The sequence below is a fragment of the Callithrix jacchus genome, chromosome 15, assembly GCF_049354715.1.
Source record: "Callithrix jacchus isolate 240 chromosome 15, calJac240_pri, whole genome shotgun sequence".
Lineage (NCBI taxonomy): Eukaryota > Metazoa > Chordata > Mammalia > Primates > Cebidae > Callithrix > Callithrix jacchus.
In genome coordinates this window covers 91,113,350-91,128,191 of record NC_133516.1, presented here as the reverse complement: position 1 = coordinate 91,128,191, position 14,842 = coordinate 91,113,350, and the positions used below count along the sequence as shown (strand labels likewise).

At 41.4% G+C, this 14,842-nt stretch overlaps 2 protein-coding genes across 19 annotated transcripts in view; one reads left to right on the top strand and one right to left on the bottom strand.

Moving 5' to 3' along the window:
- The window catches only part of CMSS1 (cms1 ribosomal small subunit homolog), a 390,132-nt gene that overhangs the window by 229,435 nt on the left and 145,855 nt on the right, over positions 1-14,842 (bottom strand). The window lies entirely within an intron of this gene.
- Positions 1-14,842, top strand: part of FILIP1L (filamin A interacting protein 1 like) — a 305,341-nt gene that overhangs the window by 159,243 nt on the left and 131,256 nt on the right. The window contains exon 1 of one of the 5 annotated variants that reach the window (XM_054246285.2): positions 11,055-11,737. The exons of the other annotated variants lie outside the window; for them this stretch is intronic. The gene's annotated coding sequence lies outside the window, so the exon portion shown is untranslated. Of the gene's footprint in view, positions 1-11,054; positions 11,738-14,842 lie in introns of those variants that run through there. 5 annotated transcript variants of the gene reach the window in all.

Below are 14,842 nucleotides of genomic sequence, written 5' to 3'. Positions count from 1 at the left end.
GAGATTACAGGCGTGAGCCACCACGCCCGGTCCTGAAGAACAATTTTTACACAGAGTCTTAATGCCTGGGAAACTATTGTATCTGTACACCATGGGACTGATGCTCAAGTGATCTAACATTGACTTAAGAGTTTTCCAGCAGTTACAGGGAGCATGGTAGATGGAGGTGTGTGAAGGTAGGATCCCCCTTGGGTAGCGATAGTGTCCTAGGGGACCTCTTTCTTCAGCTGCCCTCCCAAGCCTCATTAGTTTACCATTCTGTTCTACACAAATATCCCCAATTTCTCTGTGAGCCATATTGAGAAACAGGTTGGGAAGCTCTAGCTTAGGAAACACATTTCCTTTTGGCCCTAGACACACACAGAGAAGATCACTACAAGAGCATGATTCAATGTTAGGGTGATACGGTGCAAAGAACAGAGTGAGACTGAAGTTCCGGCACAGGCTTTCTCACAACCCAGCTCTGGGCCTCGAGCAGATCACTTACCTGTCGGGACTTACCGCCTCACTGTAAGTGGTTTGGCCTTGATCCTGTTTAAGGTCCCACCCTAAACATTACCTAGTCAGTGATGTTATGGTACTTAGTGATGTTATGGCACAAGGCACATGGTACTTAGAAACCCTTAAATTGGCTGGGCGTGGTGGCTCTGCCTGTAATCCTAACACTTTGGGAGGCCAAGGTGGGTGATCACTTGAGGCCAGGAGTTTGAGACCAGCCTGGCCAACATGGCAAAACTCCGTCTCTACTGAAAATACAAAACATTAGCCAGGCATGGAGGTGGGTGCCTGTAATCCCAGCTACTCAGGAGGCTGAGGCAAGAGAATTGCTTGAACCTGAGAGGTAGAAGCTGCAGTGAGCCCAGACTGCGCCACTGCACTCCAGCCTGGGCAACAAGAGGGAAACTCTGTCTCAAAAAAAGAAAAGAAAAAGAAAAAAGGAACTACTAAGTCTCCGAGTACCATATGCCTTGTACTGGGCGAGGTGACATGGGAGACACTAGACATAGACACTGTCCCTCTTCTCAGGGAACCTATAAGCTAGCTGGAGGTAAGATCATTAATCAAGATAAATATTGATAGGTAAAAATAAAATCTAACCAAATTGTAATGGATTTGGGGAGAGAATTATCACTGCTTATAATAACTCAATGTACTTCCCACTGAACATATAAATCTATAAGGGTAAATTTGTACCACAGAAGAAGCCTACGGCCTCTTTTTAAATTTAATCACATAACAATCATGCTCAAATATTGAAACATGGGCTTGAAGATTAGAAAGTCATGTGAAATCAGCTTCACCTTGGTTGTATCTAGCAGCTCCAGCCTTACCTACTGAACATTTTCAATATGACACATTTTAATTAAGTCATTAACAAATGGATGCATATTCAGGCAACACCACCAAGGCAAGGAGGAGTGCTAAAAGTCTTCTCTGACACAAAATGTAAATAGCCTGCTCACTCAACATTCTTTGCTATCCTCCTAAAACTTTCAAGCCCTTGCTCCTACTTCACTTCTTTTTCGACTCACAGAGACCCTCATCCCTTTACTTCTGTGCTATATCCTTATATATCAGCCCACTGTTATTTTTACTTTTCTTACACAGCACAGGCTCCATGGATCATCACTTCAAACTTTCTCTCATTTATGTTAATTCCTTCTGTTCCCAAGAAGCACTTACCTGCATATATGCACACATGGGATCAGTCAACACTAGGGCAAAATCACCGCTAGTGAGGAACCACACATGGTGCTGGGGCAACTATACCTTCATGGTTGCCAGCATCAAGTAGCTTGGTCAGGAAAGGTTTCTCTAGGAGTAAGGGCATTTCAGACTTTCTCTGGTGCACGGTTATCCTCATTATTTTACCCTCTGTAGGCAGGATAAACCCTGTTTGACAGCGGCAGGAGGCAGAGAGAGGAACTAAGGCTGCAAGTAACCTCAACTGCAAGTAAAACCCAGGCTGGCTCCTAAAAGCCATCAAGAACAATCTCCTTCGTGTAGCAGTGCCTGTGGATAACATGTGAAACATGGATGAATGCTTGCTTTATTCATCTCGGCCATGAACAGTCCAGTGAATATGTAGCTGCGACCATAAACAGCAGGCTAGAGCCATGTCTTAAGGCATCCTCAGAGTACTTCATCTATGACTTCAATCTTTCCCTGTTTGCTTTTAGAGGCTGCAACCAAATCTTAACTCTGCCACTTAGCTGTCTAACTTGTGGTAAGTTATTTAAACTAACTGTATCTGGGGATAATACCTACCTCATAGAGTTAATGTGGACATTATATTTCTTACTGTAACAGGGCCAGGCCTATAGTGCTATATGTGTTTGTTGCTGTTGTTGTTATTAATTATAATCCTGTACATAGAAGTCACCAAACTTTCTCACAGTCATAAGAATGTTGAAACAATATTATCTCTTCCTCTTCTTTCTCTAAACATATTGTTGCCGGAGAAATGGTCATGCCGCTGAATGAGTTATATGTATCTAACACTAATGACTGAATACATTCTTCCTCTAACCACAAAAGATAATATACAAAATATTTCCAAACCTAATGACCTCATGCAGAACCTTTTATGTTGCCCATAGTTATTATATACTCAAGAGAACAATAAATATCCTTCCTGAAGAGGACTGCCCATCATCTTCCACTCTCCCGTCACATGTGACCTTATCTCCCCATTGTTAGCCCTGGTTTCTGCCCTAGCATTTCTGCATCTATTTTCGTCACTCCCCACCTTCCACTTAGTGCCTCAACCACAATGAACCACCCTCACTTTCCTGAACTCACCATGCATCCCCTCACCTTCAGCCTTTCTAGCAAGCCAGTCCTTCTTCCTGGAATTCCCTTCTCTCCTCATTCATCTCGCTTCCTCAGGTAACTCAGAGCACTCTTCAGGACTTCGCTTGTATGGTGTGTGCAGCAGCAGAATTTCCTTGACATCCCTAACCTCCAATCACCAAGGTTAAATTTGAGGCACCTATAAGAGCCTCTGCCACTGTGCTGTTAATAGCTAAGAGGTTCCCGAAGGGTGGGAATCACAGCCTACTTTGTCCTCAGTGCTTCCCTAGTTTCTAGCTGTGTTTAATATATACATGGTTTGTCCTCTACAAATGGACAAATGAACTATGGACACAAGAAAACAGGTTGGCAGACCTAAAGATATTTGACATCTAGAAAGGGGGCAAGGCAAGATCACTGTCATTACCTTTAAACATCTATACATATCTTGAAAGGAGAAGAATATTCTTTAAAAAGTTTGTTTTAGACTAAATCACTTATAAAAGAATATTCTGTGTAGCTTCAAAAAGAGGCACCAGGGCCAACGGTATAGGTTCCCAGGAGCCTTTCCCCTTTCCCAAAATAATACGAGAGAGAATGTCCTAAAATGGAAAACATGGAATACTTTGATCGGTATTTGGCTGCATGTGACTGGATGGTTCACATGTGGGCTGGCAAAATGAACTAGGTAATGCCTGTTTCTTTGCAAAGTTCAGATTCTGACGAATTAAATTCTACTTCTGGGCTCCTGGGTATGCATATATAGCATAAGATTCATTCTAGTTACATAAAAGAGATGATCAAAGGTTACATTGGAAGGTGTATATATATAAGCTTGCCACTCCATGGAGTATTGGGGTCAAAAAAATACGCAGGGGATTTCAAACAAAACAAAACAAAAACAAAATAACCCAACCCACAAACCCAGCATTCCAAGTTCCAACGCAGGGGATAACACCCGCAAGAGGCAAGTCAGGATCCCCTCAGGCATTCTCCGCACCACCTCCCTCATCCTGGAAGAGGCAATTTAACTTTACAACTTTCAAGAACCTTCCCATTAGAAGTGGTTTCCAACTTTAGATTTATTGCATTTTCCAAGGTTACGTCATTTGAGCTATGCATAATCCAGAGGGACTCAAGGGGCACACTGTAAACTGTGACAATAAATATTAACGAATATGTTCCTGATAAAACCTGCGATCTGCACACACGCACACCCCCCCACACACAAAAAGGGACTTTTCACCTTATATGGTTACTTTTAAAAATAGACTCTTTCTACATTTCACTTTGTTGCTCTGCCAAACACACAGAGTCCATCTACTTTAGAAACACCAATTAAAAATATTAACAACACAAATATACATAACCAGTGGTTTAGAGCCAAGGGCACATAAATTGACAGACAGTATTCAATTCAGACAGTAAGTAAACATGGAATGAATAACAGAAAATCCTTCTTCATCCAAATGGAAGCAAAAACAATAGTCCTGAAAGCCAAAGTGTTCCTCCCCTCAGTCCCAGTACCAGGACTCAGGACTCCCCTCCCTCTCCACTACCTTGAGATGTCAATGGAAGGATTAGGAAGCAGGCAAAAGGCGGTAGGAGGGAGGGGTAGAAGACAGGGCTAAGAAATGATCTGGGCAAGACTTACAGCAGGTGAGGAAGGAGACTATTTCACTTCACGCCGTTATCTTTTACATTCTTATTCCAAATGTTGCTTCTCCTAGTGTTCACAGTCTTTGCTTTCTCCCCTGTGGGGAAAGGGGCAAACACCTGGGCTGCCTAATTGAGAAGCGGCTGTGGAAAGGGGGGCTGGGCTGGGAGTTAACAGTCTTTAGCCTGACATCCAGGTTCTGTCACTTAACTTTTCGGAGCCCTCGTTTTCCTCATCTGTAAAATGGGGATCCTAAAACCTACTTCATAGTGTGGCTGAGAGGAACTAAAACCAGGTGTAAAGGTGGCTATTCTAACTAGAAAAACACAAGGAAAGTGCCATTGCTTTGTCAGTTTGGGGAGAAAAGATCTACTTCTCTCTGGTCCTTAGCAGGTTGTGAGCTACTACTGATTTTTCAATGTTAAACTTAACCCAGGTCGGGATGTAGCCAGTCATTATCAGATTAAGAGGCGTGATGCTATACACACTTTAGACAATTTATAAATGAAGGAGGGAGGCAGGAAAGGAAGAAAGGTGAAAGGAATAGCTAGGCCTAATCCACACCTTTTTTTCTACAAGTGACAGATGTTAGCCATCAGTGCTATTCTGAATGCATCTCCTGGGAGTGGTCTGAGTTTTAGTCCTACTATACTGAGTGGGCTGGGGGACTCAGCCAAGAACCATGCTTATAATCTTACTGTTGGGTAAGTCTAAAAAAATGACATTAGTACAATCCTTTCCTTTAATTGTTTTCTATACAATTAGCCCATGTCCTCTGGGATCTAATTTGATAATTCAGTGGAGACTCACTATTGCTCTATTTATTGGAGTCTGTTAGAAAATAAGCGTCTTTATTACAACTAATTTTGTTCCATCTCTAAAAGGCTATAGCATTTTGGACTACAGCTTACTAAATTCAATGTATCAGACTGCAAAAGAAATTACACACATGGAAAAATAAGGTTTAGAAAAGTCCAGAAAATTGATACAACCCAAGTAATGAATTAGAACTACACATGAATTAAATAACGTAATTCCTCTTTTTAAAAAATATTTATATGGAAAATAAAATATTTATAGTTTGAGGAAAATGGCCAGGCCCAGTGGCTTATGCCTGTAATCCCAGCACTTTGGGAAGCTGAGCCAGGCGGATCACAAGAGGCCAGGAGTTGCCAGTATGGTGAAACCCCACCTTTGTAAAAATACAAAAATTAGCTGGGTGCACTGGTGCACCTCTGTAATCCCAGCTACTCAGGAGGCTGAGGCATGAGAATTGCTTGTAACCTCGGAGGTGGAGGTTGCAGTGAGCTGAGATCATGCTACTACACTCTAATTTGGGCAACAGAGTGAGACTCTGTCGCAAAAAAATAAACTAAGTAAATAAATAAATAAAGTTTGAGGAAAATGGAAACTCCTTGAACACTTATATAATGAAAGTTATATAAAAAATTACTGTCATATTCTGATGTGTTTTCAAATTCTGTTACATTTATAACATTTCAATAATTTATTGGATTAAAAAATGAAGAAAAAAATAGTTATCAAGGGATGACAATTTGCTATGATTTTACACACAAGCATCCAGTGATACCGAGCTCATTATTCCCATTTTACGGATAAGAAAACTTGCTTAGAAACAACTAATAGCTTCCACTGCCTAAGCATACAGCCAAAATTCTTTTTTTTTTTTTTTTTTGAGACGGAGTTTCGCTCGTTATCCAGGCTAGAGTGCAATGGCGCAATCTCGGCTCACCGCAACCTCTGCCTCTTGGGTTCAGGCAATTCTCCTGCCTCAGCCTCCTGAGTAGCTGGGACTACAGGCACGTGCTACCATGCCCAGCGAATTTTTTTGTATTTTTAGTAGAGACGGGGGTTTCACCATGTTGACCAGGATGGTCTCGATCTCTTGACCTCGTGATCCACCCGCCTCGGCCTCCCAAAGTACTGGGATTACAGGCTTGAGCCACCACGCCCGGCCTGACAGCCAAAATTCTTTAAGATGCTAAATGAATACAGCTACCTCCAGTTCATTTTGACGTCTCCTCCAGTCCATTCTCTGCCTCGTCCACTACAGCATGAGCCTCCTCACAACCTCATGCTCCAGCTACATGTTCTACACTGCAGTTCCCTGAACAAGCCCTGCTGGCTCACGCCTTTGTGCCTCACACTGCCCGCTCTGCCCCAGCTCTCTCCTTCTCCCGCAAGAGTACCAACATTCAAACAAAGCTTCACTGGAAGTATATTCTGAAATGTCTGATTCTACTAACCATAGACCCATGTGACCAATTCCCCCTGGAATTCTTCCTACCCTTCTGTGGCACATACATGTTATAGCTCTTGTTGGCTTTCAAATGTCTCCTTTCTCTGCAAAGGTCCTTGAAAGGTGGGCCTGAGTGCTATGTAAGCACTTTCCTGCTGGGCTCAGCCACACACTGCCCACTACAGCAGCTTCTCTATGGCTGACGTTAAAACAGGCCCTAGATCTCTCTCTTCATGGCTCTGCCCAAGCTGGAGCAGTTAAAAATAGACCCTGGGTAGCTGGTTATTTTCCCTTTCTGTTACTGTTCTCTTAAATTCAAACTCAACCTCCATCTTACCTTCAAATAATAATAGTTATAATAATAATAATGCATGCAGGGCTTAATATCTAGGTGACGGGTTGATACTTGCGGCAAACCACCATGGCACAGGTTTACCTATGTAACAAATCTGCACGTCCCACATATGTACCCTGGAACTTAAAATAAAGTAAAATTAATTTGAAAAAAAAAGAAGTGACCTTTCCAAGCCCATTGAGCCTTTACAGAAACAGAAATATCCAGCCCTAATAACTAAAAACAGGCCATCTTGGAAAATGCTTTGTGATGTGTTGCTTTGTATCACTGAATGGGACCTGTGTGTTCAATAAACAGGTTCACAACACACGTTTTGATGAATCTAAAAAATGACACTTCAGCTATTACTAAGCCTATATTAAGAACATATGAATATCCAGGCCTAAGAACTAAAAACAAGCTATGTGGGAAAAAACTTTGTGATGTGCTATTTTATATCACTGAATGGAAACCTGTGTTTTCATTAAACAGGTTCCAAACGCACACACACACACACACCAAAAAAAAAAAAAAAAAAGAAGAAGAAGAAAAGACGGAATGCTAAGTATCTGACTGTGGATTAGCTTAATTTCCCATCTGAGGGCTGAACTACTCTGCAGAAGTTCATAGGAGGCCCCAGAGGGTGAAAATTCCAATTATTTATGGTATTAAAGAAGGGATTAAGAGCATTGTTTGTTTCTTAAAAAATGATATTACCACACAGAAACCTAATGAGGATCTTTCATGTCTCTCTCTATATATATACATACATACATACATATATATGTAGATACATACATTTTGTGTTAGCATTTCAAAAATATCACATCTATTTGTGAAACAACAGAACATTCCGGCTTCACGTCTTGGTTGGGTTGGCCTTTCTTCAACTAAATACTTTGTTAGTGCTTAGAATATGTGAAAATCAGAACTCTTAAGAGCTGCTATGCATGCAATGCATGTGGTCAGCTGCTATGCATATAATATATGTGATTAGCTGCTATGCAGACAATGCATGTGGTCAGCTGCTATGCATACAATATATGTGATTAGCCGCTATGCAGACAATGCATGTGGTCAGCTGCTATGCATACAATATATGTGATTAGCTGCTATGCAGACAATGCATGTGGTCAGCTGCTATGCATACAATATATGTGGTTAGCTGCTATGCATACAATGCATGTGGTTAGCTGCTATGCATACAATGCATGTGGTCAGCTGCTATGCATACAATATATGTGGTTAGCTGCTATGCATACAATGCATGTGGTTAGCTGCTATGCATACAATGCATGTGGTCAGCTGCTATGCATACAATATATGTGGTTAGCTGCTATGCATACAATGCATGTGGTCAGCTGCTATGTAGACAATGCATGTGGTTAGCTTCTATGCATACAATGCATGTGGTTCAGTCACTGCTTTTACAACTTTCCATGCTTTTTCACCAGCTTGCCTCTTTCACTGCCAAATCAGATCACTCTGATGAATGTGTCGTTACTCCTCTGCTTTATACAATATTTTCTGTTGTATACTGAATATAAATGTACAAACATAAACCCAAGTATTTTTATTCTTACAGTGTGGTTAAGAGAAGGTAGAAAATAGCACCAAGATTTCTAGCCTGGGAAAAAGATAGCATTATTAAATCCAGCTAGCGGCATGGACAGAAATAGGAAGACCTCTTTAAGAAGAGGTTCATGGATTTGGAACTTAGGAAGCCATTGGTGAGGGCAGGAGCTGGACTATAAGTTGGGGGTGGGAAGCTAGGAGATGAGTACAATGAATTCAGGCAATGTGAAGATGGAAGAGAAACTGGCAGAGCAGGGAGCAAGGCAGGTGGAGATTTTCTTAGACAGTGAGACCAGTGGGCATGTTATAAAATTATGGAGAAAGAACCAACAGTGAGAAAGAAACTACAGCTACAAAAGGGAAGGAGGTATTCAATGGGCAAGATTTTAGAGGCAATGCTTACTATCCAAAGCTTACATGGAGGTGGCCAGAAATGGTGGCTCATGCCTGTAATCCCAGCAATTTGGAAGGCCGAGGCAAGTGGATAACCTGAGGTCAGGAGTTCAAGACTAGCCTGGCAAACATAGTGAAACCCCATCTCTACTAAAAATACAAAAATTAGCCAAGTGTGGTAGCGGGTGCCTGTAATCCTAGCTACTAGGGAGGCCGAGACACAAGAATCACTTGAACCTGGGAGGCGGAGGTTGCAGTAAGCCAAGATCATGCCACTGCACTCCAGCTGAGGTGACAGAGCAAGACACTATCTCAAAAACAAACAGGCGGGCACAGTGGCTCACACCTGTAATCCCAGGACTTCGGGAGGCTGAAGCAGGTGGATCATGGGGTCAGGAGTTCAAAAGCAGCCTGGCCAAGATGGTGAAAGCCCATCTCTATTAAAAATACAAAAAATTAGCCAGGCATGGTGGCACACACCTGTAATCCGAGCTACTCAGACGGCTGAGGTGGAGAACTGCTTAAATCCAGGAGGCGGAGGTTGCAATGAGCTGAGATTGCACCGCTGCACTCCAGCCTGGGCGACAGAGGGAGACTCCGTCTCAAAAATAATAACAACAACAAAACAAACAAAGCTTAGAAGGAGGGGACAAAATGGAAACCAAGAGCAATACTTCTCTTTTTTATTATTATTTTTGTATGCCAAATACAATGTTTTATATTATGGCCAGGTTGGTCTCGTACTCCTGACCCTGTGATCTACCCGCCTCGACCCTCAAAGTGCTGGGATTATAGGCGTAAACCATCATGCCCACCAGCAATATTTCTAAAGATAGGCAAAGGAAACTGGGCACGGTGGCTCATGCCTGTAATTCCTGCACTTTGGGAGGCCGAGGTGGGTGGATCACCTGAGGTTAGGAGTTCGAGACCAGCTTGGCCAACTTGATGAAAGCCCCATTTCTACTAAAAATAAAAAAATTAGCCAGGCGCCTGTAATCCCAGCTACTTGGGAGGCTGAGGCAGAAGAATTGCCTGAACCCAGGGAAGTGGAGGTTGCAGTGAGCCAAGATTGTGCCATTGTACTCTAGCCTGGTGGACAAGAGTGAGACTGAGTCTTAAAAAAAAACACAGGAAAAAGAGAACGTGTAAAGATGTGAAGAGGTGTTGGGGCAGAGGAAGGAAAGGATCAAAGAAGAATGCTAGTTTGTGAAGGGTGAGAGTGGTTAAGGAGTAAGTGGAAGAAAAGGCATGAAAAAAGTGTTAAAAGGTTTGGAATCACGGCTTAGCAATGAGACAGGCAATAAGGAATGAATAAAGATAGTAAGGGCCCATTTGAAGCTGGAAACTTAAAAACATGTCTGTCAGTCAATGAACACTTACTGAATGATTCTGAGGTACCAGGCACCTTAGAGCCTAGCGAAAAACTCCAAGGTCAAGTCCGGGAGTTAGGCAAGTAAATATGTCATAACAGTGTGGTAAGTGCTACGTTAGAAGTCTACACAGGCTATATGGGAGAATGGAGAAGATTCGTTTAATTCGAGGGTGGGATAGGATGTAGTTTCCTGGAGGGGAGTTTTTGAAGCCTATCTGTAAACTGAAAATGGAGAATGTGCCACTGGAAATTCCATCTTATTTCCTTCCAGGATACACAAACTTGGAAGGTATATAACCATACTCTATGTAAACTCAAGCAATCGAATACATTGGCACTTAAGGATCTTAATTATCCATGCTCCAGGATGTAATTTCATTATCATCAAAGAGTTTGATAGGTAAGACTGACAGAGCTTCAGGAAAACATGCTTAATATTTTTTTTCTGCAGTCTTTCACAAGTAACAAAGTGTCCGGCTGTGGCTACATATTTTATTAGAGTCCTCAGGCATTGCTGGGAACTGTTCTGAGGAACTTCCTGATTCAACTTGGGCGACTAAATTCTGGTTTAATAATTACTTCTATTCTATTATCTCCCACAGCCAAGCATAAAGCAAATATTTTCTTAAATGCCTTTGCTAAAAAAAAATCAATTATCTAGGCTTTGTTTCTATCTTTTAAAAATATTATAAGTATCTTATCTTTCCATGAGAAACAAATATTCCACAGGTCTCCTTGTTTATATTCCTTGTCATTTACAACTCTGAATATCAAAGTCTTTACTCAGTTTTGCTAATGGGCTCTGTTTCAACCTCTGTGTCAACATGCCACTTTAATACTGCAGTTCTGACCTGCAATTTCTCAATAGGAGAAACAGCACCCCATTGCTAGAATGATATGCCATAGAATTGAAAGGGGCCTTGAAACCACTTGTGTAATCACTTAGGTGATGAAGGATAAACTACCCAGCACTTGATCTAATTTTCTGTCTTAAGTGAGAGAAGATACCCTTTCATTTACCATTATATAATGGAATCTTTGTAAGAGTCAAAATAGATGAGAGGAGAATGGTGGGATTTTTCTGTTCAAAGTGATTTTGCCTTTGCTATCATTTATTTCGAGCTTATTTTATTCCAGACATGGTGCTTAGCACTTCACAAGAATTATTTCATTTTGTCCTAACAATAATCCTAACAGACTGTTGTGACAATTATCCTTTGTTTTTTTAAGACAGTGTCTCGCTCTGTGGCCCAGGCTGGAATGCAGTGGTGTGATCTCGGCTCACTGCAACCTCCTCCTTCCAGGGTTCAACAGATTCTCCTGCCGCAGCCTCCTGAGTAGCTGGGATTACAGGTGGGTGCCACCATGCCTGGCTAATTTTTGTATTTTTCGTACAGACAGGGTTTCACCATGTTGGCCAGTTTGGTCTTGAACTCCTGACCACAGTTGATCCACCCACCTCAGCCTTCCAAAGTGCTGGGATTACAGGCATGACCCACTGCACCCGGCCCAATTATTCTTATTTTATAATGAGGAAATTGAGGCTTAGAGAAACTGAGAGTCAAATAGAGGTTGAGTTCTTTTTCTGATTTTGCCATTAACTGATGAGTGATCGTCATCAGTTACCTAATGTCCTTCCTTTTGTGTGTGTGTAAATTGGAAACCATTATGATACCTATTGCACAGTGCTGCTGAATTATTATGTGAGACACCGGCCCAAAGTGTGTCTAGCATGAATATGACATCTCCTCTTGGAGGCAGCATGGGGTATTAGAGTCAGATGACCTGGGCCCTACTACTTCTTAGCTATGTGATGCTGGGCATGGACTTCAGCCTCCTGATCTTCACGCTCCTCATCTATGAAATATGAAGACCAATATTTGTACCTCACAGTTACTGAAGGTTAAGTGAGACAAGCCCTCATAAAGAGCTTCCTTAGCCTAAGGCTGCTACAAACTGAGATGCTACCTCTTTCTCCTCCTTGAGGGTCACATGTACAAGGTAACTCTCTTAAGGGTGCAACACAGTAAGGAATGCAACTTGTAAGAAGACTGCAGGGGAGCTTTAAGAGACTTGCAATGTGGGAAGGAAGGCACTGGTCAACCACAGTAGGTCAGTGTGGGAGGTATGCCTTGGTGCCTTCTGCCGCCAGCATGGGCAGACTATTTATACATCAAGGAAGACAGGATTACCCATGAAAGGGCACAAAAGAATAAGCTACTTAATTGCCTATGTCGATTGTTTGAAGTGCTCTGTCAGTAGAAACTGAGTTTCTATGAAAGGCTATCACTGTGGTTTCATATCTCTGAAAAGCATATTCCAGTAGAAATGACAAGTAATCAGTGTTTTTAACATATTGATAGCATCTTCCTATGAGCAAGACAATAGGAATAGCCCTCACAAAGATACTAATAAAGTCATCTTAGAAAAGATTGGTCAGATTTGATTGAGTTTTTAAAAAATGCAAGGATTTAGGACCCCATTCAAAGGTAAAATGGTTCACTGTGTCGTGAAGTAGAGACAGATCAACTGCCACCTCTCTAGGACATAATCATTATACAATGCCAATCCAGATAAAAAGACATTAAGACATCGGTACTGCTGGGCGCAGTGGTGGCTCACGCCTGTAATCCCAGCACTTTGGGAGGCTGAGGCAGGTGGATCATTTGAGGTCAGGAGTTGGAGACCAGCCTGACCAACATGGTGAAACTCTGTCTCTACTAAAAACACCAAAATTAGCTGGGCATGGTGGTGTATGCCTGTAATCCATGCTATTTGGGAGGCTGAGGCAGGAGAATCACTTCAACCTGGGAGGTGGAGGTTGCAATAAGCTGAGATTGTGCCACTGTACTCTAGCCTGGGTGACACAGCGAGACTCCGTCTCAAAAAAAAAAAAAAAAAAAAGACATCTGTACCTCAAATTGTACTCTCAGAACCTCTGCACTACTTCACTTCCTTAGAATCCCACTGGTTATCTGATCTCTCAGTCCATGGTGGATTAGAAGCAAAAACTAGAATTAGGGTAGAAGGTAGAAACGGATGAGAGGAACAAAGAAGTGACTGGTTATATGACTTAACCAATATGAGTAAATGACTGGTGACAACACGGAAGAGGCAGAAAATGAAATACAGAAAGATATCATTATTTAATACTTCAAATGCTGTTTATATACATAGCATTGACTTTCAAGTATGCAGCTAAGTATGAATTACTTTAAAATATGTTTTTATCAAGATGATAATTTTTGAAAACGTTCTGGTACTTGACAGAGAAAAGAAAGAGTCATCAGAAAATTCACCTTCACAAACCACTCAGTTCAGTGACAAAAACCAAATCAATGAGAGGAGATTCTGGGTTCTTTCCAAAACTATCCACAATCCATGGCCCATTTTGGGAGTATACTTCTATAGCACTCTCTTTTTCATTATGCAGAAAAACAATCAAACATATAAATATTGAAATTATCCTAAACTAATTCAATTAAAATCTGTAAGACAAATGTTCTTGTGTTTCTTCTCAGGAACATTCTTGAGCAATTTAATAATAACTGTTTCTATTTTTTCCCTTCTTTACTCAAAACTAGTAAACTATAGATATTATTTTAAAATATAAGGTAGAAAGAGGAAGTTCATGCTCCTTGAGCAGTTCTCTTTCTGTCTGTGTGCATGTCTTTAAAAGCTGTATATCCAGGCCTGTAACAACCAAAGCGCAGTGTTTTCTAACACAAGAAGTTTAATAACTGAAAATATCAATGATCTATTCCTCGTGGCTTCTGTTCCGCAATGACTAAGCCAACCATGAATGAACTCCACACAGATCCTGAATTCTTTACACTGGTTCTCAGAGTTGGAATTTTCTGGGCTGGGGTAGGATCAGCCAGAAAATTATTTTGTTTCCTCATCTTGAACAGACAAAACGACTGCAGAAGAACAGCTAAGGAAAATGTTTTAACTGTACAGTGTAATACTATGATTTGCTCTCTATGAAAATACTTTAGATGTCTAGCTTAAGCCAAAATAACCCCATTGAAACTGCCCTAATTTGATTCAGGACACAAATTTTGTGATCAGAGACTGTATCAGATCTCAAATAGAAATTGACCCTTATTCCCCTTATTAAATCAATGAAAAAAAAAATCCCATCTCTAGGAGATTGTGGTCTATCTGACTCCTACAGCCTCTGTGATGCCTGTGCCAAATCTCTATATTCTCTTTAAGGCTTCCGAGTCGGCCCTAGGTCGTATGTGCAGATACATATATTCCACCGGAATAAATAGTAGTTTTGTGAACAAATTTCAACTAAGGGCATGGGGGAGTATTCTTTCAGATTGACTTACTCTTAGGTTCTGTCACCATTGCTTCAAAACCTCGTCTAAGGCAAGGGTCAGCAAAATATGGCTGTTTTGTAAATAAAGCTTTATTGAAACATAGCCACAGCCATTCACATCTGTATCATTC